At 43.9% G+C, this 23799-nt stretch overlaps 1 pseudogene; it reads left to right on the plus strand.

Annotated features, from left to right (window-relative positions):
- LOC133960853 (uncharacterized) overlaps positions 1 to 23799 on the plus strand; it is a 31246-nt pseudogene that overhangs the window by 926 nt on the left and 6521 nt on the right.

Genomic DNA, 23799 nt, shown 5'->3' on the forward strand with positions numbered 1-23799 from the left:
GTACGGCTGCATATCTGGATGATAGTTATTTTCAGCCAGACATGGGAGGAGCATATGGTTCACCTGCAACAGGTGCTGCGGAAAATAGAGGCAGCTGACCTCGACATTAACCCTCACAAGTGTGCTGTTGCCCAAACAGAAGTGAAGTACTTGGGTTACATCATTGGATTTGGACAGATTAAACCACAGCTGGGGAAAGTGGAGGCCATTCAATCCTTTCCAGTTCCCACCACCAAAAAGAAACTGAGGGGATTCCTCGTGTTGGTGGGCTGGTATCGTAAGTTTGTGCCTCAATTTGCTGATAGAGCTGTTGTGCCGACTGATCTAACCAAAGCCTCTGCTTCAAGCAAGGTTCATTGGACGGATGAGTGTTCTTTGAAAACCTGAGCTCCATTGAGATCAACCACCTTGTCGATAGCTCTGCAGACTCATTACGATTAACAGACTCAATAGCGCCTCTAAAAAAGAAAAATGTCAAACATAGTAAATTAGCTCCGTGGTATAATTCCCAGACAAATGAGTTAAAACAATTATCAAGAAAACTAGAAAGGAAGTGGTGCTCCAGCAACCATGTTGAAAATCTAATAGACTAGAAGAATAGTGTTAAAGAACATAAAAAGGCTCTCCACAAAGCAAGAGCCGCCTACTATTCAAAACTAATAGAAGAGAATAAAAACAACCGCAGGTTTCTCTTCAGCACTGTAGCCAGGCTGACAGAGTCACATCTCCACCGAACCCAGTATTCCTCGATCCCTAAATAGCAATATCTTTATGACCTTTTTTAATGATAAAATTCAAACTATTAGAAATAACATCAACCATCTACTGCCCATTGGCACTAATACCCTCCCAACAACAGAGATCTCAGAAATGGTTGAGAATCCTACCCATTACTTAGACAGCTTCTCTCTGATCACCCGTGATCAGTTAACCAAATTAATCTCAGGTTCTAAACCAACAACCTGTATCTTAGATCCCATTCCTACAAAATGACTTCAAGAAATTCTGCCCCTAATAGATTTATAATGTTAAGTAACAAACTATCAGTCATTATCATCAGGTTATATACCACAGTCTTTTAAAATAGCTGTCATCAAACCCCTACTCAAAAAACCCACCCTAGACCCAGAGGTTTTAGCCAATTACAGGCCAATATCTAATCTCCCCTTCATGTCTAAAATCTTAGAAAAAGTTGTAGCCAATCAGCTGTGTGAGTTTCTCCAGGAAAATAATATATATGAAGACTTTCAGTCAGGGTTTAGAGCCAATCACAGTATCTCAGTGCAGCATTCGACACAATTGACCATCAAATTTTATTACAACGACTCAAACAGTTAATTAACATTAAGATGAGTCATCTGTGCGCACCAAAGTTAACCATGGTGTTCCACAGGGCTCTGTGCTCGGCCCAATTTTATTCTCATTATATATGCTTCCACTAGGAAACATTATCAGGACACACTCTGTCAATTTCCACTGCTATGCGGATGACACCCAGTTATATTTGTCAATAAAACCTGAACAAAGTAATCAATTAACTAAACTTCGAACATGTCTCAAAGACATAAAAACCTGGATGACCCGCAATTTTCTCTTATTAAACTCTGACAAAACAGAGGTTATAATACTCGGCCCCAAACACCTTAGAAATACATTATCTAATGATATAGCAAATTTGATTGATTGATTGAGTGTGACAGAGCTTTCAGGGACCTCAAGGAAGCCATCTGCACTCACCCAGTCCTGACTTTGAGAAGCCGTTCATCCTGCAGACTGACGCTTCTGGAGTGGGCCTGGGAGCAGTGTTGCTGCAGGTGGTGTTTCTAAGTCGAAAACTGCTGGACAGGGAGACAAGGTACTCGACAGTGGAAAAGGAGTGCTTGGCGATGAAGTGGGCCATCGAAACCCTCAGATATTATCTGCTGGGACGGCACTTCTTCCTGGAAACTGATCATCGGGCTCTGCAGTGGCTGCATCGCATGAGGGAGGCCAACATGCGCATTGCGGGATGGTACCTGGCCCTGCAGCCTTATGACTTCACGGTGAACTACAGGTCTGGGAAGTCAAATGTGGTGGCAGACTGTTTGTCCAGAATGTCGGAGGATTGAGGTACTGTTCTCTGTGGGGAGAGGGAGGAGGACATGTAACGAAGAGGACTTCGTTCCCTGGAGCTTGAGATGGGGTTGGGGGAATATTGCACAATGCACTTTGACCGGGTACATGCACTTTAATAATTGCACAGGCGTTTGTAAGCAGTTGCACTTTATTGGATGTGCAGAGTTTGCACATGGCATATGTGCACACTTAAAAACAGTTCATCTTTATTAATGGGTGATACATTTATTGTCCTTTTTAAATCTGTGCTGGTATGTTCTGTGATGGCCAAATGGTTCCACCTGCTAAAGAGGGACATTAGAGTTAATGTGCATTTGTGGTAACTGAACGCTAAGATGAGATGTGACTAATATCATATGTTGTGAAATAGTGTGTGTTAGTATATTGGGAAGGGTAAAGTGTGTGTTTGTGTGTGTAATGGTACTCACCAGTCTCTTTTGTCTCCAGGGTGTTCGGGCAAAAGGCCTCCCCAGGAAACAAGCACTATATTTATAGTTCCGGGTGCATCCAAGTGGTGATTAGTGTGGGTGTGGGAAAATTAGTGTATGTGATTATTTTAAGGTGCTGGAATTGGGGATGTGGGGGTGTGTATATAGGAGAATGGTGGGTATAATGATAAAAGAAAAGTGTTGTCAAAAGGAGAGCATGTCAGCATGGGGAATGGTTTCGCCCTCCTTAACTAGGCACCCTATATAAGGCGCCATTTTGTTATCAGTGGGGAGAGAGTGTTTTCCCGTGTGGTTGCTGCATGAGTTGGAGGACGTGTGCCATGTTGCCTGAGAGAACACAATAAACCCGTCTGTGACACGCAACTATCCTGCTTCGGTCTTCTTTTGCTGTACGGTCCAGCCGTAAGTGTGGTCGTCCTAACAGCGCTTCCATGTAAGGCAACAGGTTCAGTGGGAGCCCTAGACAAACTCTTTAAGGCCCATTACGTTTTGGTACTGCTGCGAGCAAGAATGGTGCGTTAGTGTCAAATAATGAAGTGTTTTCTTTGCAAAAGTGACCATGGGAGGCCAAACAGCCTTATAAAGCACCTTAAGATAATTTACGGTCTCTGTACTGGCCGGACTCTTCATCTTAAATGTGGCCAAGTTGGATGTTCACATTCTTTTGGTAGCTTTTCAGGCTTTAAAAAGCATCTGAACAAGTGCCATGTAAGTGGTTCATTTGATTCTGTAGAAGAAAGTGATTTTCACCACACCAAAGTGTTGAGTGTTGTGCCACTGATGTTGATGTGTCGTCTAAACATTTTGAGGGACAGTCCACCTTAACTTCAGCCCACCTTGTAAATAGTTGTGCAGCAGTAATTTCTGATTTTAAAGGCAGCAGGTGTAAGCCAAAGTGTAGTGTACTCTGTTGTGACGTCCATGGAAGAGATGGTTCAAGTTGTTTAATTGTTCATTATCCAAGGCCTTTTGACATACAAATGTCATATGGAGGGAATGACACAGCTCTCTTTGTTGTTCCATATTGCTTTATCTGTTGAGCAATAAACCACACTGTACTGTCATCTTGTCTAAATGTGTTTTTTCCATTTGAGAGGTTAGATCACACACACACATATATATATATGTATATACATATACACACATGTGTATGTATATATATATATATAAAAAGAAATGTATGCAAATGAAAATGTAATATTTTGACTTGTGCTGTCAAAAGATTAAAATATTTAATCGCGATTAATCGCATTTATGTCATAGTTAACTCAAAATGAATCGCGATTAATCGCAAATTTGTATCTATTCTAAATGTCCCTTCATTTATTTATTTTTTTAATGCTCTTTCAACATGGACAAGTGGATTGGCTTGCTTTATGCAAATGTTTCATTTTATTGAAAAACAACATTGCCAAACACGGCGCTACAAAATAAATTTATAAAGTGCACATTTCAGGTAAACAAGGACTCTAATACAAGGGCGAAATATTAAAACAAAAAGGGATAGCAGGTCAGACTGGAGGCAAACACAGATACTGAAGCTCGGTAGAAACCAACTGCAGCTTCTGCTCTGATCAAGAAGCTGAGGCGCTGATCTCTGATCAGCTGAGACCAGAGAAACTCTGTGTTTTCACTGTTTCCATAGTTAAGAAGCAGTCAGTCACTGAGCTCTGATCTCACTGAGTCTCTCTGAGCGAGTGCGCGGGGGCAGGGGGCGGGGCTACGGTGCACTATCTGGAACCACACAAACACACACACAGACGCACACACACACTCGCCCACTCCTTGTACTTCATGACGGCCTTATACGATGATGTCTTAAAAAATTATTGTGACTCAACCACCAACATGCAAAAGCGTGTGTCACGCGGTGAAAGCGTGAGAGTTGGCAGCTCTGCGTTAATGTCGCGATAAAAAAATTAACAGCGTTAAAATGGGTTTGCGTTAACGCCGTTAATAACGCGTTAAACTGACAGCACTAATTTTTACACATTAGAGTGGCATTTTAAAACTGTGAGTAAAATCAGCACTATAAAGTCTAATCATAATATTACTAATATTATATACTCTGAACAGTGTGAATAATAATAATAAATAATAAACCTCAGTGTTACATATTTTTACACATTTCATTGTTAATTTTGACACTAAATTGAATAAAATTAACTCTGAAAAGTTGACACTGGCCATAGAGTCAATTTAACTCTAATTTTGAGTGGGACCAAATGTTAGCTGAAACAGAGTTAATTTCAACTCTCTTAAGCCTGAAACATGCTTCTGCGACTGCGTCTGCGTCTTTTCACGCCGCTGTGGCGCAAGACTCGTTTTCATTCATGCTTCCCCAACCGTTGCGCGTCTTACAAAGCCATAACACTAGGCGGAGTAATGCTTTTTGTCGAAGACGACCTTAGAGACGCCTTCTTTCTTCTTCGTCGATTGTTTATTTACATAGCCACTGCGGCTCCTCGTAGCCTTTTTCTGGCGGACAAATCCGCCAGTCAGTGACAGGTTATACAAGTGATCATACTATCGGATATCTTCTGCCAAGTGCTCTTCTATTTGGTCCATATTCGTTCTTCTAAATCTTCCGTGATTTCTGCCAGTATTATGGGGCATGAAACCGGAAATGCAGCTCCAGAAGGGATGTAGAGCAGACCAATCACAGCCTTGCGGGCTGAGTGAGCTTGCGGAGCTTTGCCGTAAATTTTAGAAAAGGGGGTCGACACCCGTCAGCACGTAAGGAGGGATACATAAGCACGTAAGGGACCCGGAAGGGCTCTTGCGCTTACGGGCCCGTGAAAACGCAGAAGCATGTTTCAGGCTTTAGAGTTGAATTGACACTGTTTTTTACTGTGAATGTTTATAAGTGGATGAATGTAATGTGTTTTTGATATATCTGATACTTTTCTTCAATGTGTATAATCTTTCTTCATTACTGCGCACATTCATACAGCTCTTCCTGACTCTGCTCTCCCTCTTTCTCTCTCTCGATCTCTCTTCTGTAAACTAATTTGTGAACACACCATAAAGAGGATGTTGGTCGTCTTCTAACCAGAAGGTCGGCGATTTGATCCCAGCCGTTCACATTTGCTTGCTGAACTGTCCGTAGTCAATATACTGAACCCTAAATTGACCATAAAAAAAATGTATGCACATAGATGCACTGTGACAATGAGTGTTTGAATGGGGAAATGTAAACAATTACTGTAAAGCTCTTTGTTCAAGACTAGAAAAACACTTTTCTGCAGTTATGTTGCCAAATGTTATGGAAATTGTATCACTATAGATTTACATGTCAAACAATTGTTTGTCTGGACAAACATTTCTACAAATAAATGATATCATGTTATATCTATGGTATAGATACGTATCTTCTATTTGTACTGAAATGTCATTAATTCTAAATAAATTTTGATTTCTTATCTAATCTTGTTCTAAAATGTGCTACTTGAGCTTCCCATTTGCTGCAAGTCTCCAGAGGGCAGCCTGTCACTGATTGCTTAATGAGGTGTGTGTGTGTGTTTGTGTGTGTGTGCCCGTGCTCCTTCAGTGCTGTGTGGAGCCCAAAAACACACCCTCTCCAGTAATCAAGTCCCCTCTGTTCTAGTGAAGGCAACATCCGGTCATGATTAACCAAAATGTTTCATAACACCACTGACACAGAAACACATCAGATGTCCCCAAAAAAATGTGTGTTATAGTTACATGTTTTGGTATATAAAATGACTTGCCTTCTTTCAAATAGTGAAATGAGAAGTCTGTGTGGCAACAATAGAGAAGGAGACGGGTCTGGATTAGCCCCGTTTAGCATAACGACTGTAGTCAAGGGGGAAAAGTATCTGGAAAGCTAAACTGAGGCTAGAGAAGCTGCATAGTTTATCAAGAAAAAACTTTCCAGCAATCATAGGTCATTTTGCTGAGAAAAATAGACTACTACAAAGGGAACATTACGCTGGCTGGGATAATAAGCTGGAAGTCCTGATATATGTTTACTGCCTGGCTCATGGACAGTCCTATTGGGTTGTATCCCTTGTGTTCAATGTGCCAAAGTCCACCATTCACAAAGTGGCAAAACAATATATGCATTAACCTGAAGCAAGCCGTGTGTTTCCCACTGACAGGAGAGTCATTGGCTATCAGGAAGCCCTGCATTCAATAAGGTTGTCAGTAACATACTTCTGGGTGATGGTGTATCCTTGTTTGGATGCACCAATTTGTTATATCATACTGTATAAAGAGCCAGTTATGGTCAAATACAGGGGAGCTTCAATTATCAGCATTCAAGGGTTCACAGCATAATCAAAAGGGCTTTTGGAATGACTAAAACTAGATGGAAGACTACCCTTTTCAGAGACTTGGAGGTTAAAGGGACTCCTTATTGCTTCTGGAGTTTCATCCAAGTGTTCTTAAGCCTCGGCATTCAAATTCAACTCAAAATTAGATAATTTACAACATGTTTTTAGCCTAAATGTCTACTGTGTCAATGCAGCTCCAGAAGAGGATATCAGATGGCATCCAGGCTAAAAACATGGAAATTGCCTTGTTTTTAGTTAAATTTGAATGTTTGTCAAAAGCACACAGCTTCAGGCTACTAGTTGTGGTCTGTAGGCAACTCTGCCAGAATACATTTTTGTTGGAGCAGCAGTTAAGTGGAGAACCCTCATTGCTGTACGCATGTTAGTTTAGGTGCATCTTGTGTCTTCAAAGAGGGGGGATGTGACATTAGATTGTGAAAATACTACGTTTGTGGGTCTCTCGAGTTGCTTTTGCAGCCATCTTGCCGTTGATTCGAAAAATGCACACTCTAAGAGCACATGACAACATACTGGCTGCATAAAAACAACATGTGTTTGTGCAAAATCATAGCCTGGATGCCAGACGAACTTAGCCCCGCCCACAACATTTGAGGTCGGGAAGTTCGGTCTGGAGTCGCTCCTTTGGGGAGAAATTATGCCCGACCGGGCCAATGAGATTGTCAGGGCGAGCTTTATACGATGATGGACAGATGATCAACGGTAACGTATTCAACCACGTCATCAAAGTGCTCTTGGGTTGAATTCGTTTTCAACAAACATGCCTGCCGCTTGAGAGCTGAGATGTGTTGATGCTGCCATTGAGTCTGTTTTAGAAGACATCGACAGCGCATTCATTTTGAAAGAGGAACAGAGAACTTGGAGGCGACGCCAAAGCATCGCGCTAATCCCTATCGCGCCGGCGCTTGGCTGTTCAAACCGGACACTGAAGCGACGCTGAACCGCCGGGCAGTGCTAATAATATCACCCGTTGATCCAGTAGATTAAAAGCATATACTTACTTGTTGCTCCAACATTAAGCAACAGCGTCCCAACATTTGTCTTTCTTGGTGTTGTCTTTATACAACATGTTCCGAGGATCATACAACTCACTGTACTTCTCCACTTCAATTATTAATTTAATGTCATCCATGTAGAAGAACTTCGCTGTTTGCTCCGTTAAATGTCGGGTGTCGGGGGTCAAATAACGTATTCTCCACTCAAGCCTATGTGGAGAATACGTAGTCCCCCCTTTCTCTCTCTTTTTATCTGTATCACTGCTTGTGTGGCTGTAGTGGATGGGCAGAGGGGGACATTTAATAATGTCATTGGTCAAATTAAAACTCCAGGACAACAGAAGGGGACTTCAAAGTATGGGATGCATATTTGATCATTTATATCATATAAAATATGTCATCAATACAGTTTAAGATCGTTTTTCAGTGTGTTTCCTGGTGCGATACACTCGCGTCAAGCGCATTAAATAGACTCGCCGCCGAAACGATCGCTGCACGGCGCGAGGCAGCCTTGGCGCAGCGCGGTGTTTCAGCCTCCGGTGTGACCCGCACAAAGTTTTAACATGGAAGTGGATGGGAGCCAGCTGTTATTTAAGGCTTGGCGCTGCGCTTTCGCGTCCGGTGTGAACCCGGTGTTAGAAAATAACTCACAATGCGTTGCTTAACATACGTCACATACTACGTTGCTCTGATTGGTTGTAGGTCTATCCAATTGAGCGAAGAGGAATTTTATTTCCTGGTCAGTTGAAACACGCCCAATAATCACAGCCCAATGGAGCGGTCTCAGACTCACATTCTGACTAGAATTGTGAGTTTGACAACGTCAGGCTAGCAAAAACACACAGCAACAGCACAAGTAAGGGAGGAAGTGCCAATGTAAGTGAGTCTTATGGAATAGATTGAGCTCAGTGGGCAGTCCGTGTGGCAGTCGTGACTCAGTGTGTTCGCCCTCTTTTTTGTACAACTCACACTGGTGGCTGGGAAAGAGAGATCTGTCACGATAACTGATGTACTAAATATAAAGTGGGTAAACTATCACCTTCAGTCATATAGGTACTGCACCCACGTAAACATACATCAACTCAACTTTCATTTTCTCTTTGAGGGACTATTTATTGTTGTTTTCACTGTGAATTCATTCCCTGACAAACAGACTGTGCGTTAACTCAGATGTCTTTACCATCCACTCCATTCCTGGTGTTTCAATGCAAATGTTTCAAGGGAAAAAAACAAGATGTAAAGAGAGATTACAAGAGAGAAATCACTGTGTCCCTGCTTTTGTTTCTTAAATGTAGCTTTCCAACACCAGTTCTCAGTCAGAGCGGTGTAGTCCGACTGCAGATTCAGTCTGCAGGTTTTCTGTGGTTTTCATAGGCCCCCGTCTCAAACTGCTGGGCTGCTGTCTCTTCTGACTGATGCTAATGTGTTCATGATGGTGATGGAAATCCTTAGGACAATAAATGACTGAAGAAGAGCATTGGAAGGTTTTCTGTGTAAGGAATTAGTCTTGAAGGAAATACTTTATGTAGGTGGCACTTTACACATCACAAAAGCAATTTATCATGCAACCACCATATGAAGATAAACATTCAGTATTCGCTATCATATAACAGTGAATCTCACTGGGAGAATGCATAACTGCTCTTGATCAACGGCCTCTTTTCTGCGGGGCATCTGTTCCAAATTCCATTCACTAACCACATATAAGAGAAGAATAATACAACTCACATGTCTGTCCAACACAAAAACAATTTGTTGTGTCACTAGGGCAGAAACCCTATAATATTCCTACAAATTGGGGTAACTTTGGAGTTGCACCCACGGTGTGGATGTGTCACTCAGCAAGGGAGGGATGTGAGCATATACAGTATAGCAGAGCAAGAAGATCAGGTGAGTTTGCAAGGATTTCACCTGCTATCTGTGTAGCTTAATGGATTTTTAATGGTTGACTTTCTAATTTACACATATCTGTCTACAGTTTGATCCAGCCTGTCAGACAATTCATAAATAAATTAAAACTTTCCACGACAACATTACATCTTTCTGTCATAAAACAGACAAAAAAATAAACATAGTAGACTACTCTGTCCTTCAGGGTGGTCCCTTTCCACTGTATGCCTGTCAGGTCATGTTTCATGCATTACACATGAAGCTGTCATTGCTGATAAGTCTCATGGCAACTGACAAGAAAAGCAGATAAATAATAATTTTGTGTTAAAAGTAAAAAACAACCCAGTACGTCTAGTTTATTGGGTGAATCTCAGCAACATGTATCTAAACTGGACGATTTACTTTTGGATCAAGTAAAAGATTTGTATTCGTATAGCCCAGAGATGGGCAAAGTACGGCCCACTGAACTCGTCCAAATATAATACAAATTAAAAATTTGGGTAACTAACAATTTAGTAGCACTTAAATGGCACTCACTTATAGCACTTTGTAGTTTTGCTTTATTTTTGAAGAAATTGTCCTTTCTTGCTTCTCGTTGTTCTGGGTTTGTACCCTCAGGGTTGAATGCACTTATTGTAAGTCGCCTTCGATAAAACATCAGCTAAATAAAATTTGACCGGGAGTGTGGTGTATAGGGTTCGAAAGGGCACATGATATCCCTCCACTTTTACGCTTTGCCCTGTGAGCCCTTCTGTAAAATGAACGGATCAAGGAAATAAAAAATGGACAATGAGTGCCGAGTGTTTAACACAGAGTGGACAACTAAATACTTTTTCACTGAAGTCCAATCGAAAGCTGCCTGATATGCCGAGAAACTGTCGGCGTTTTCAAGGAGAACAACATCAGCCATCACTTTGCTACGAAGCATGCTAACAACGCTAGCAAGCAGTCAACGCAAGAACGGGCGGCTACTGCTCAGATGTCAGCTAAAAAAAATTCACCAACAAACTGCGATTCTAGTGTCAACTACCATGTCAAGTTTTTTGGTGGCATTCAAAATAGCAAAGGCTAGCTAGCAAGCCTTTCTCTGAAGGCAAGTTTTTGTTAAATTGCCTTGCCAATAAATGCTTTGCTTCTTGTTAAATGCCAAATCCTTTCATGTAATGATTTTTCCATGTCATTTATATTAGTTCACAAAAACACTCCATCCATCTGGTCCTGGCCCGGCCCCTCTGTTCTGGCCCCATTTTAGAACCCATTGTGGCCCACGAGTCAAAAGTTTGCCCACCCCTTGTATAGCCCATATTCCCACACATTTTAACTCAAAGGTGTGACATGCGCTGCACTTAACCCTCAGCAAGAGTAAAAACTACCCCAAAAAGCTATTAACAGGGGACCAAAAAATAAAGAGATACCTCAGAGAGATCCTTCTCCAAGGACGGAGAGAAGTGCAATAGATGCTGCATGTAGCAGAGCACGTCAACAAGATTTACAATTTATGAGAAAAGACAGGGACTAACATAAATGGAGAGGTATATCTATGTTTAAAGTATTTGTACATAAGTAAATGTCCGGCAGAGATACATGTAGCTGTAATGACAGTTGTAATGACTTAGGTTTTGTCAGTAATAGTAGAGTATGTGAGGTTATTTTGTTAATTTATGCAATCTAGTTGTAATCATAATCCACATCAGCTGCTACAATCCAGAATCACAATCACAATCCACCATCTCTATCTACCATCTACACAGGCCGATAAAGATGCCACTAATTCAGAGCAGACATTTTTCGTTTTTTGTAAGCCGCTGGCATCATTAGTCATGGCTAAATTCCCTTATAAGCTTTGTCAGTGAGCCCTGCTACTGCTTCCTCCAAATGGAAATCATTTGTCAGAAATACACCCACTTTGACACACAAAAAGAGTTTCCATGTTAACAAACAAAAACGTCACAACATCTCTACAGCAACTAATCTGAATATTTATAAATTTTGTGTTTTAAATTTTAAGATCTTGTATTTTGAATTTGTTTCAATGACGAACAAGTTTGACAAAAAAATAATTACATTATAGTAATAAATAATAGTGAGCAGCAAAGAAATTACATTATTGTGAAAGGAGCTTTTGAAATCATGAGCTGTATTTTTGGGGTTCTCAGTGTTCGAACAATTTTCTCTGCTGATATTGCCGAATTGGATAACTCGTTTTATAATGTATAGTTGAGTTATATGATAATCTAATTCTAATGGCAATTGACTACAACACTGAAATAATAACATGGAAAATATAGAATGATTTTTACTTGATAGCAAGGGGGGGAGGAGAGGGTGAGGTAAGAAAGGGTGAAGGGGAAAGGTTGAGACTTTTCAAGACATACTACTATGTCCTCCTCCCTCTCTTCTTTGTTCTCCTCCTTCACTGTCTCCAGGTAGTTGGTGTACACTTTGCAGTGAGTGCGCCGTTTCCTGGTCTCTTTTTTCATGAGACCATCCTTTTCTCTCAGCTGCTCCAGCAGCGTCTCCATCTGTTCCTTCAGAGACAAGTTTACATCTTTTAACAGCCCTAATCTCACTCATGGCTTGGAGAAGTTCAGCTTTGACAGTCGTCACAAGGTCTTGTTGCTGCATGCTTCACACCTGAGACAAGATCTACTTATTGATGAAGCTCTGCAGAAACTCAGAGCTTCATAAAATTGATGCACAGTTTTCTCTCATCTGCGTTTGTTGTCTTCTTGTCAGTTGGTGTTTGTTGAGGATTCGTTCTCTCAAGAAGTTTCTAATCTCGTCTTGATCTTGGAGGCAAATTAAGTTTGGCTGCAGGTGACAAAATGAAATAGTATCTAAGATATAGGTGAAATTGATCCATTGACAGACATTCAATATAAAATAATTGAGAGAGAGAGAGAGAGAGACAGAGACAGAGACAGAGAGAGAGAGAAATATAAATAACAGGCAAATCATCCCTCATCAGTCACCATAGCAACCACATGCTTCAATTTGAATTTGATTTGCCTAATATGCCAAGAATACCACAGGAATCAAAGATAAGCAGCAGAAAACACAAGACAGGCCATCAACAATATTCCAATATTTGTCATGAATGCAACCACCCTCGGGAAAATGAGTTGGTGTCACTTGAACAAAACAAAAACCAGCATAGAAACCAGCACATTATCAACATTTAACAGCAGCAACTTCATATTTTGCAGTAGCAGTAGATGAGGAAGCAGATGGTGATTTGGAGGAGGATGTGTCAGAGCAGGAAGACAACATGGAGGAACACTGTTGTATTGTATGATATAAGAACTATGAGCAAGATAAATATATAAAAATATATCAATATGAATATACAATAGGCGGGATAATAAAGCAGTAAAAAAAGTAACAGTGTAGTGCAAATGTGTAATTGTTCAAATGTTCAATGGTTGGAGGAGGGTGTGTGGCAGTCCAAGCCAGGTTTGAGGGAGGAAGTTTAGTCACTGAAGAAGGTGTGTGCTAGGATGGGATGTGTGTGTCTGCTATCACAGTTCAGCAAGGTGACAGCCGCAGGGATGAAGCTGTTCCTGAACCTGCTGGTCTGGAAAAGGAGGACACTGTAGCGCTTACCAGAAGGGAGGTGGGCAAACAGTCTGTGGCTGGGGTGTGAGCTGTCCTTGACAATGCTGCGCCCTCTCCACAGACATCCCTTGCTCTGGACAGCTGCAATGGTTGGGAGTGAGGAGCCGGCGATTCGTTGGGCAGTTTTCACCACCCTCTGCAGTGATTTCCGGTCCGCAAACGAGCAGGTGCCACACCACACTGAGATGCAGTTGGTGAGGATGCTCTTGATGGTGCAGCGGTAGAAATTCACCAGAATCTGAGGAAACAGATGGGCCTTCTTTAGTCTCCTCAGGAAGAATTGTCGCTGGTGAGATTTCTTGAGGGTCCAAGAGAGGTCCTCAGAGATGTGGACACCCAGGAACTTGAAGCTGGTGACATGCTCAACCTCCGTCCCGTTGACACGGATAGGGGGATGTGTGCCACCTTTCTTCCTGAAGTCTACAATTAGCTCTTTGGTCTTCTTTGTGTTGAGAGCCAGGTTGTTGTCAGTGCACCACTCCGCCAGATGCTGGACCTCTTCTCTGTAGGCCGACTCATCGTTGTTGCTGATGAGGCTAATCACCGTTGTATCGTCTGCAAACTTGACAATGGTATTAGAACCATGTACAGGTGTGCAGTCATAGGTGAAGAGGGAGGAGAGGAGAGGACTCAGCACACAGCCCTGTGGCACGCCCGTGCTCAGGATGAGGGTTGAGGAGGTATGGTTCTCTAACCTAACAGACTGGGGTCTGTTGGATAGGAAGTCCAGTATCCAGTTGCAGAGGGAAGTGTTGATGCCTAGGTCACCGAGTTTCGTGATCAGTTTGGAGGGGATGATGGTGTTGAAAGCTGAACTGAAGTCTATGAACAGCATTCTTACATAGGAGTTGTTATTGTCCAGGTGAGAAAGTGCGGCGTGAAATGCCATGGAGGTGGCATCGCTGCAGTGGAGTGTTTAGGCACCGGTAGGATGGAGGTGGTTTTAAAGCATGTGGGGACAGCTGCCTGGGCCAGTGACAGGTTGAATATGTCAGTCAAGACCTCAGCTAGCTGCCCAGCACAGGCCCTGAGCACGCATCCGGGGATGCCATCAGGGCCAGCAGCCTTACGTGCGTTGATCCTGCTCAGTGCAGCACACACGTCGATGGAGGAGAGGGTGAGGGGATGGTGGTCTGTAGTGAGCACATCCTTGATAGCCGCCTCCTGGTTGTCCGTGTCAAAGCGAGCATAAAAACTGTTGATTAAGATTAAGATTAAGCTTAAGATGTCTTTATTTGTCCCAAACACATGCACAGACATGCACAGGCACACCCATGCAGGTAGGGAAATTTAACCTCTACTTTTGACCCATCAGGTGCAGGACACACAGAGCAGTGAGCCATCATGTACGGCGCCCGGGGAGCATATGTTGGGGGAGTAAGGTGCCTTGCTCAGGGGCACTGGACAGGGTAGGTAGAGTCCTCTTGATCTTTGGACAGATCAATCCAATTTTTTTTTTGTTATGAGCCTGTCAGGGAAGGAGGCATCTCTGTTTTAGGGGTGGTGTTGGTGGGTTTATAGTCAGTTAAAGCCTGAATGCCTTGCCACATACGTCTGGGGTCGGAGTTGTTCTTGAAGTGCTCCTCAATCCTTGGCGTGTGGCAGTGCTTGGCCTTCTTGATGCCCCTCTTAAGGTCAGCCCTGGATGAACTGTAGGCCTGAGCATCAGCTGATCTGAAAGCGGTGTCTCGTGCCTTCAGTGGTAGGCGGACCTCTTTGTTCATCCATGGCCTCTGGTTAGGTTATGTAGTGATACGTTTGAGGGTGGTGATACTGTTGATGTTGGTGTTGATGAAGTCCAGAACGGAAGATGCATAGGAGTCGATGTCCGTGTGGGAGTCCAGTCTGTGTGTGGACTCCAGTCTGTGTGTCCGAACCGGAGCTGGAGTGCAATGTCTGCTCCCTCTGGCCACAATTTAACTGTCCTCACTGTGGGTATACATGGTTATATAATAAATCTCAACCATTCCAGAATATTCTCGCCATTATCACTTTCAATATAATATATATTCAAATCATAATGTTTGTTATGTTGTCATGTCTTAGGTAAAACAGGACATTATATTGTGATAGTAGATGTTTTTCTCCCAAAAAACAGTTTGGTATAAAACCTAAAACATACACTCTCCCTGCTCTCTGAAATATTAATTAAGGATTAATAACCCATGTATTAAGGTCAGATTTATACATTCTTAATAGATCTGTATATTTAAAAATTTGGTATAGAGTCTTCTATTCTTCAATTTCACCACAGGCCGTACTGTGCAGGCATGAACTATGAACAGTATGTAAGTCATCGGAGTCCCCTGGCCTACAGTTTTCAAACTAACTTGTGAATTCAAGATTCATGTGGAATGCTGCCTCTGTCAGGCTTTCTGGAATGACATTTGTACTGAGATCCCTGTAATGATTTCACTTGAAGTAAAAGAGGCCATAGTGACATCATAACAATGGCAATACAACAGGTTTCTCCACCGCCCTAGCTATTTGGACCATGAAATCCATTCTTTCAGGACAAGACTATAACATAACATGGAGGTTTATAACAATAATAACTGACTAATATTGACTAAAAAAACCCCTTCAGGAGAAAGTAAAACCAAGTACTACCTGGTGGAAGAAACAATGTCCATGATTGAGGAAAAGGATCCACTCACTTTTACTAGAGAAAGTGAAACTCCACTTACATCTATTCATAGAGGGTTGGAAAAATGGAAGGATAAGAAGTGTGAGGATTTGTGTAGTTGTTTGTTGTTGTTTTCGTCTCTCCTCCTCCCCTTCTCTGTTTCCCTTTGCAGGTGCTGTGAGCGCTAGGGGGCGTGGCTGGTTCCCTGCAGCGGACGAGGCGCACCTGCACTCAATCCTAATCATCCCCACTATAAAGATCTGGTCCGCTCAACAAGCCGGCGCCAGATTATTCCATAGATCTGGATAGTTGTCTCGCTGATGCTCTCGACCTTCACGTCTTGTGTTATATCGTGGACTAATTCCTGTTTCTTGCTTGCTCCACGCAGAACCTCCGTGTGCCTCTTCGCACGGCTGTCATCCTCACCTCTCCGTGGATCCTCCAGCCCGCCTGCACCCTGCCGCTCCAGCCTGCACCTGCCTACACAGTCAATAAACTGTTACCTTTTTCACTACCTGCTCCTCCGTGTCTGTGTAACAGAATAATCTGGCCAAGAAAATGGACCCCGCAGACGCGGAGAAATTCCGACAGGCTCTCACGTCCCAAGGAACCCGTGTGGGAATCCACGAGAAGGCTTTGCACGAGGTGATAGAAACTCTCCAAACCCTCACCTCCAACGTGGCGCAGATCGGGGGCCGCATGGAACAGCTGACGACTCACCACGCTGAAGGTCCAAGCTCCCGCTCCGGCTCCGGACCCCGCTCCAACACTTCCACCTGCTGCGTCCTCGGTCGCTCTTCCCACACAGCCGCGGGAGCCATTCATCCCCACGCCCGCCAGGTTTTCGGGACAGTTAGGTTCAGGCAGGGAATTTATTTATCAGTGCAATCTTGTTTTTGATCAGCAGCCGTTCACCTAATCCACGGACAAGTTGCAGATTGCTTTTGTAATGAGTCTCCTGTCAGAGAAAGCCGCGGCTTGGGCTGTTGCCATCGCTCACAGTAATTCTCCAGCTTGTCTTTCTTTTTCCTCCTTCACTGAGGAATTCCTTAAGATTTTTGACCACCCGCTGCGCAGCAGGGAGGCCAGTAGCAGGCTCCTGTCTCTTCGCCAGGGGAATAACTCCGTGGCGGCGCACTCAGTAGACTTCCATATTCTCGCTATAGAGAGCGGGTGGGACGAGAAGGCACTACAGGGGGTTTTTCTCAGGGGGCTCAGAGATGAAGTGAGGGATGAACTGGCCACTCGTGATGAGACCACCTTGCTGGACGATCTTATTTCCTCCCGTGACTCGGACAATGAACCCCCTTTATCGGGGGTTTGCGCCCTCTCCGCTGCCTCAGGCAGGCTCCAGCAGGATTCCCCCGCGGATCGATCCTTCCCCCCAAAGCACGGAGGAGCCCATGCAGCTGGGGAGGACAAGACTCACACCGAGAGAACGTCAACGTCGTCGTCTCAGCCGACTCTGTGTCTACTGCGGGCAGGACGGACACCTGCTGGAACACTGCCCGTCCCTACCAAAAGGGGGGGCTTAACCAACCACGGGAGGAGCATTGGTGAGCCATTCAGCTGTTGTTTCGTCTCCTCCCCGCCTGATCCTTAAAGGTACCATTTCATGGGCTCAGACCTCCCTGCCTATTTCTATTTTAGTTGACTCTGGGGCAGATGATAGTTTCATTGACTCTGATTTCGCTGCCCAGTCAGGAATCCCCTCTCCACTCCTTCCTCACCCGAGGAGGGTGTTTGCACTGGATGGTAGGCTGCTTGCCCATGTCACTCATCACACTATTCCCGTCTCTTTGCAACTTTCCGGTAACCATCATGAGGCTATTTCGTTTTTTTTATCCCTTCTCCAAGTTCCCCAGTTGTGTTGGGTCTCCCGTGGTTAAAACTGCATAATCCCCACACAGACTGGATTACCGTCTCAATCACAAATTGGAGTTTATTTTGTCATTCACACTGCTTACGTTCTGCCATTCCTTCCACATTAGCCACTACACCATCTCCACCTAAACCAGTTGAGCTCAATCCTGTTCCTTCTGTTTATCACCACCTGTTCTGTAAAGATCGAGCTCTATCTCTTCCGCCCCACAGACCGTATGACTGCGGCATTGACTTGATCCCTGGCGCCCCCTACCCATCCAGTAAACTGTACAACTTGTCCAAACCGGAAAGAGATGCCATGGAAAAATATATTACGGATTATTTGGCCACCGGACTCATTCGCCCCTCTTCTTCACCTTTGGGGGCAGGATTTTGTTTTGTTGAGAAGAAGGACAAGTCACTTCGCCCCTGCATCGATTTTAGGGGCCTTCATGACATCACTGTAAAAAACAAATACCCCCTTCCACTCATTGACTCTGCTTTTGGTCCCCTTCACAAAGCAACTATCTTTACCAAATTGGACCTCCGCAACGCATATCATTTGGTGAGGATGAGGGAGGGGGACGAGTGGAAGACAGGGTTTAACACTCCCCTGGGTCACTTCGAATACATGGTTATGCCTTTTGGCCTCACAAATGCCCCAGCTGTGTTCCAAACACTTGTAAATGATGTGTTAAGGGATATGTTAAATTGCTTTGTATTTGTTTATCTGGATGACATTTAGATTTTTTCCCATGAACTCCAGGAGCATGAACAACATGTAAACATTGTGTTAAAGAGGCTCCTGGAGAATAGACTCTATGTTAAGGCGGAAAAGTGTGATTTTCATGTTCCCTCGGTTAGTTTTCTGGGGTTTATTGTGGAGAAGGGGCAGATCAAAGCCGACCCTGCCAAGGTTAAGGCAGTGGCCGATGGCCCACTCCGACATCAAGAAAGCAACTTCAGCGATTTCTCGGGTTTGCCAATTTTACCGCAGGTTTATCCGGGACTATAGCCGAGTTGCCACAGCTTACCCAGCTGACTTCGGTTAAGATGCCGTTCATATGGTCACCGGCAGCTGAGGGGGCATTTGCTCGTCTAAAGTTTTTGTTCTCCTCTGCACCTGTGTTAATTCATCCTGACCCTGCTGTTCAGTTTGTTGTGGAGGTGGATGCCTCTGACTCCGGGGTGGGGGCTGTGCTCTCCCAATGCACCGTCTCTGACCAGAAGATACACCCTTGTGCCTTCTTCTCCCGCCAGCTCTCCCCTGCGGAGAAGAATTATGACGTGGGTAATCGGGAGCTGCTGGCGGTCGTGCTGGCGCTACAGGAATGGAGACACTGGCTTGAGGGTTCCACTCACCCATTCATAGTTTGGTCTGATCACAAAAATTTGTCTTATCTCCGTTCTGCCCGCAGGCTCAACACGCGCCAGGCTCGATGGGCGTTGTTCCTGGGGCGATTCAACTTTACACTCACTTACCGACCAGGGTCGAAGAACATTAAGCCGGATGCGCTGTCACGTCAGTTTGCATCTCCTATGGAGGACACATCAGGGAGCACCATTTTGCCATCCGCCTGTGTGGTGGGAGCAGCAGGATGAGAGATCGAAAGTGTGGTCCAGGGGGCCCTGAGGGATCAGCCAGTTCCACCAGGGTGTCCACAAAACCGTCTGTTTGTTCCCCAGGCGGTCAGGTCCCCAGTCCTTCAGTGGGGGCACTCTTCCCGGATCGCCTGCCATCCTGGTTGTCGTCGGACCCTGGGCCTCCTCCAACAGCGTTTTTGGTGGCCGTCCATGGCTGCCGATACAAGGGATTTCGTCGCAGCCTGTTCTGTCTGCACCAGAAGCAAGGCTTCGCACCAGGCTCCTGCGGGGTTGCTGCGCCCCCTACCCATCCCGCACCGCCCGTGGTCGCACATTGTTGTGGACTTTATCACTGGCCTTCCTCCCTCCGAAGGCAAGACAGTGGTTCTTACCATCGTGGACCAGTATTTAGAAGGCGGCTCATTTCATTTCCCTGGTGAAGTTGCCGTCCGCCCTCGAGACCGCCAACCTTCTTGTGATTCACGTTTTTCGCCTCCATGGAATCCCAGTTGACATTGTCTCTGACAGGGGACCGCAGTTCGCTGCCAGAACTTGGAAGGCGTTCTGCCAGGCTTTGGGGGCGTCGGCCAGCCTTTCCTCTGGGTACCACCCGCAGACAAATGGCCAGACAGAACGGGCTAACCAGGATCTGGGGGCAGCCCTACGCTGTGTGACGGCGAAACACCTGGCTTCCTGGTCCACAGACCTCCCTTGGATCGAATATGCACACAACTCCCTGATCTGCTCCGCCACAGGTATGTTTCCATTTATGGCTATTAATGGTTATCAGCCTCCGCTCTTTCCCTCCCAGGAGACTGACGTGGCAGTGCCTTCTGTCAAGGAACATCTTCGACGCGCTCGTCGGGTTTGGCGCGAGGCCCGGGCAGCCCTCATCCGGACCTCAGCCCGCAACCAACGTATCGCCGACCATCATCGTACACCTGCCCCGGATTACCGGCCAGGGCAAAGGGTTTGGTTGTCTTCTCGTGATCTGCCTCTCAGATAGAGTCCCGTAAATTGACCCCCAGATTCATTGGACCGTTTGAGATAGATCAGATCATTAATCCTTGTGCAGTAAAACTTAAGCTTCCCCCGTCCCTGAAGATTCACCCTACGTTTCACGTTTCCCTCCTCAAGCCAGTGTCTTCAAGTCCTCTGTGCCCTCCAGCCGAGCCCCCTCCTCTCACCCTGAACATTGACGACCACCCGGCTTACACGGTGAATACGATTTTGGACGTACGTCGGCGAGGCCGAGGGTTCCAATATCTCGTGGATTGGGAGGGATATGGGCCGGAGGAAAGACAATGGATTTCCCGGTCATTGATCCTTGATCCCTCCATCCTCCAAGACTTTTACGCCCGTTTCCCGGATAGACCAAAAAGAACACATGCATGTAAGTGTCTTCTTAATTTGTTGGGTCTCATAGAGTTTTCAGACATAAAATACACACTGGTCTCTACTCATGTCCTACCACATTGACTGTGAACCCAAGAGCAAGATAGGCTTCATCTTACTTTCTTTTCAACTTGGATTTTGAACACTCTATATTGTTTGTTCCTGACCGGCTGCTTCATGTGAACGAGCTCTGATCTTATGTGTGTGTCTCAGCGAGTGGGTGGGGGCAGGGCGGAACCTCGGGCCTGAGTGTGCGCAGTCCATTCGCGAAAAAAATATGCGCGACATGCACAACACTGTACAGGGAGCCACTGCAGAGGGTCTGAAGCTACGGGTTACCGAAACCTGGCTACAGCGAAAGAGTGATTTGTTTACTGCTCCGCCGTTAAAGAGATGCGGACGTCAAAACATTAGTTTGGCTATAATATTAATTCCGGACAAGGGCAGACCGCACATAATTTATAACTATATATTATTGGCACTATCACCAATCGCTGACCCTTAGAACTGTACGTGCCTATAACTCTCTTACTGTATATATTGTTGTTCTATATTGTTGTTTTATAATGTTGTTTTATGTACAATGCACCAACCACACCAAGGTAATTTCCTGTATGTGCAAATATATATGGCAAATAAAATAATTTTGATTCTGATTCTAACACATCACAAGCCATTTTAATTATCTGGACTTCATTAAAAGAATCACACAAATGCTTCACACACGTTCACACACACAGCACTTCAGGGGAGATTTGGGTTTCAGTATCTACACCAAGGACAAATTGGACTGCAATCTGGAGGAGTCGGGGGTCAAATCTGTGACCTTCTAGTTAGAGGATGACACTCTTCCTCCTTAGCCACAGCCAAAGTTCAAGTTAAGTGAAGTTAATCAAACTTTGGCGGATGTCGCTCTTTTGCTCAACGTGCACCAAAATGTATGTGGACCCCACTCCGCCTCAAAAGACCAAAGAAACCAATTTTACTGATATCCATGCCCACTGTATAAATGTAAATGTCAAGTAACAACATAACAAAAAAAGACATTGCACATCCATTTTGTGGAACAGGTGCGTAGGAGAGGGACAAGTAGATAAAAAGTTGTGAAAGGCTCCCACACACTTTTAATTAACTATATAACACAAAAATGTGCTAAGCCAAACAGATCTGATGCAACCAACTGAGCAAAGCAAGCTTCATGCTGTGTAATCATTTATTTAAATTGTCAATATATTGTAATTGATGAACAAATCAGAGACATTTTCAAGGTTTCATTAAACAATTCTTAATAAGCATATTTGTGCGTGTGTGTGTGCATGTTTTACGGTTACTGGACAACATTAACTTGACTCAAGAAAATTGAAATATGGGAGAAATTACATTTGTTCCTCAGAAAACTGTCTCCATCAAATTTTGGGTCCAAGAGGATGAAACATGCAGAGACTTTACACACACATTTTGTGGGACTGTGAATTAATGACTGCATTTATTTGTTTCTCCCCTGGGAAATGTCAAAGATATTAATTTTATTTCCTGGTGTCCGTGGTACAAAATCATTTCTGCTTTTATATATGCTTTAATTATCCCAAGATGTACGAGTTCCTATATTTTGTTAAAAATATGTGGACTGTAGAATAAAATAGAAAATCATGCATCTCTCAGTAAACTATCACTTATTTTACTCCAGAATCTTAAGTTTCTGTTTATTGACTGCCACAACAAATACAAAAAACTAACTTATCGAATTGTCATGTTACAGCGGCAATAAGTATCGTTATAAACACTCCAGAAAGTCATAAATAAGCAACGATAAAATATAAACACAAGAAAATATGAAAATTAAGTAATTTAATTAATATGTAAACAGATTATATACAGTGATATAGGACTACCAATGTATACAATTCTAATTGCAAAAACAGAAAACCATAAGTTCAAAAGATTAGCACACTTTCTTATGTACAGTTTTTTAAAGCAGCATGAACAAAGGAGCTGCAATACGTCTCTTTCAGGCACTTTGTGTGGATCAGTCTGTCTCTGAAGGAGCTGCCCAGTGCTGTGATGGTGTCCGGCTGGGGTTGGGAATGATTCTCCATCAGAGATGACAGCTTAGCTATCTTACACTGTCCCACCACGTCCACTGGTTCACGGATGGAGATGACCTCTCGAATGAGTCTGTCCAGTTTCTTGCAGTCGGCAGTCAAGATGCTGCAGCCCCAGCAGACCACTCGGTATCCGTGAAGTCCCTGTAACCTTGTCCCTGACGATGTTTTGAGAGCTTTTCTTTCTCTCCCCCTTGCTCTCTCTTTTCTCCTAAACCTGCTTTTACACAAGTCCCGATTCACATATTTCATGTTACATGGATAAATCTAGACTAAAAGAGCCTTTATGCATCTTGAGGCCATTTGGCGCCAAAACCCAAGATAAGAATCTCTTGGTATGAAATTTTTTCGCAACTTGGCATCACTGGGGTCGTAAAACTCCATTTTGAATTACGCGAACGTAACATCTTGAATTCGGCCAGACTATGTCACCAAGTGACCGCGTCATTATGCTATCGCCACTCCCCTTTCTCTTTCTTACACACACACACACAAATAGACACAGACAGGCAGACACACACGACCACACACACACACACACACATAGATACCCTCAGTATAACATGTGTGTTTCTAAATTGTGATAGGTGCTGCTGCTGCTGTTGTCATCTTTGAAATATTGGGAGTTTGTTAAATGAAGAATCATTGAATAACAATAACTTTATTTCCCTTTTTAATAAATCCTCTTGTAATTAGAGTATTTGTATTCTATGATTTATTTGTGCATATGTATGTGAATACAGCTAGATTACTATAGCCTGTGCTCGAACTTAAAACCCTTCATGGTTTATTATATAATATTTAATATTAAGTATTGAGATTATTAATTGAACTTTTATAACTTGAGACTGA

The sequence above is a fragment of the Platichthys flesus genome, chromosome 9 (genome assembly GCF_949316205.1).
Source record: "Platichthys flesus chromosome 9, fPlaFle2.1, whole genome shotgun sequence".
NCBI lineage: Eukaryota > Metazoa > Chordata > Actinopteri > Pleuronectiformes > Pleuronectidae > Platichthys > Platichthys flesus.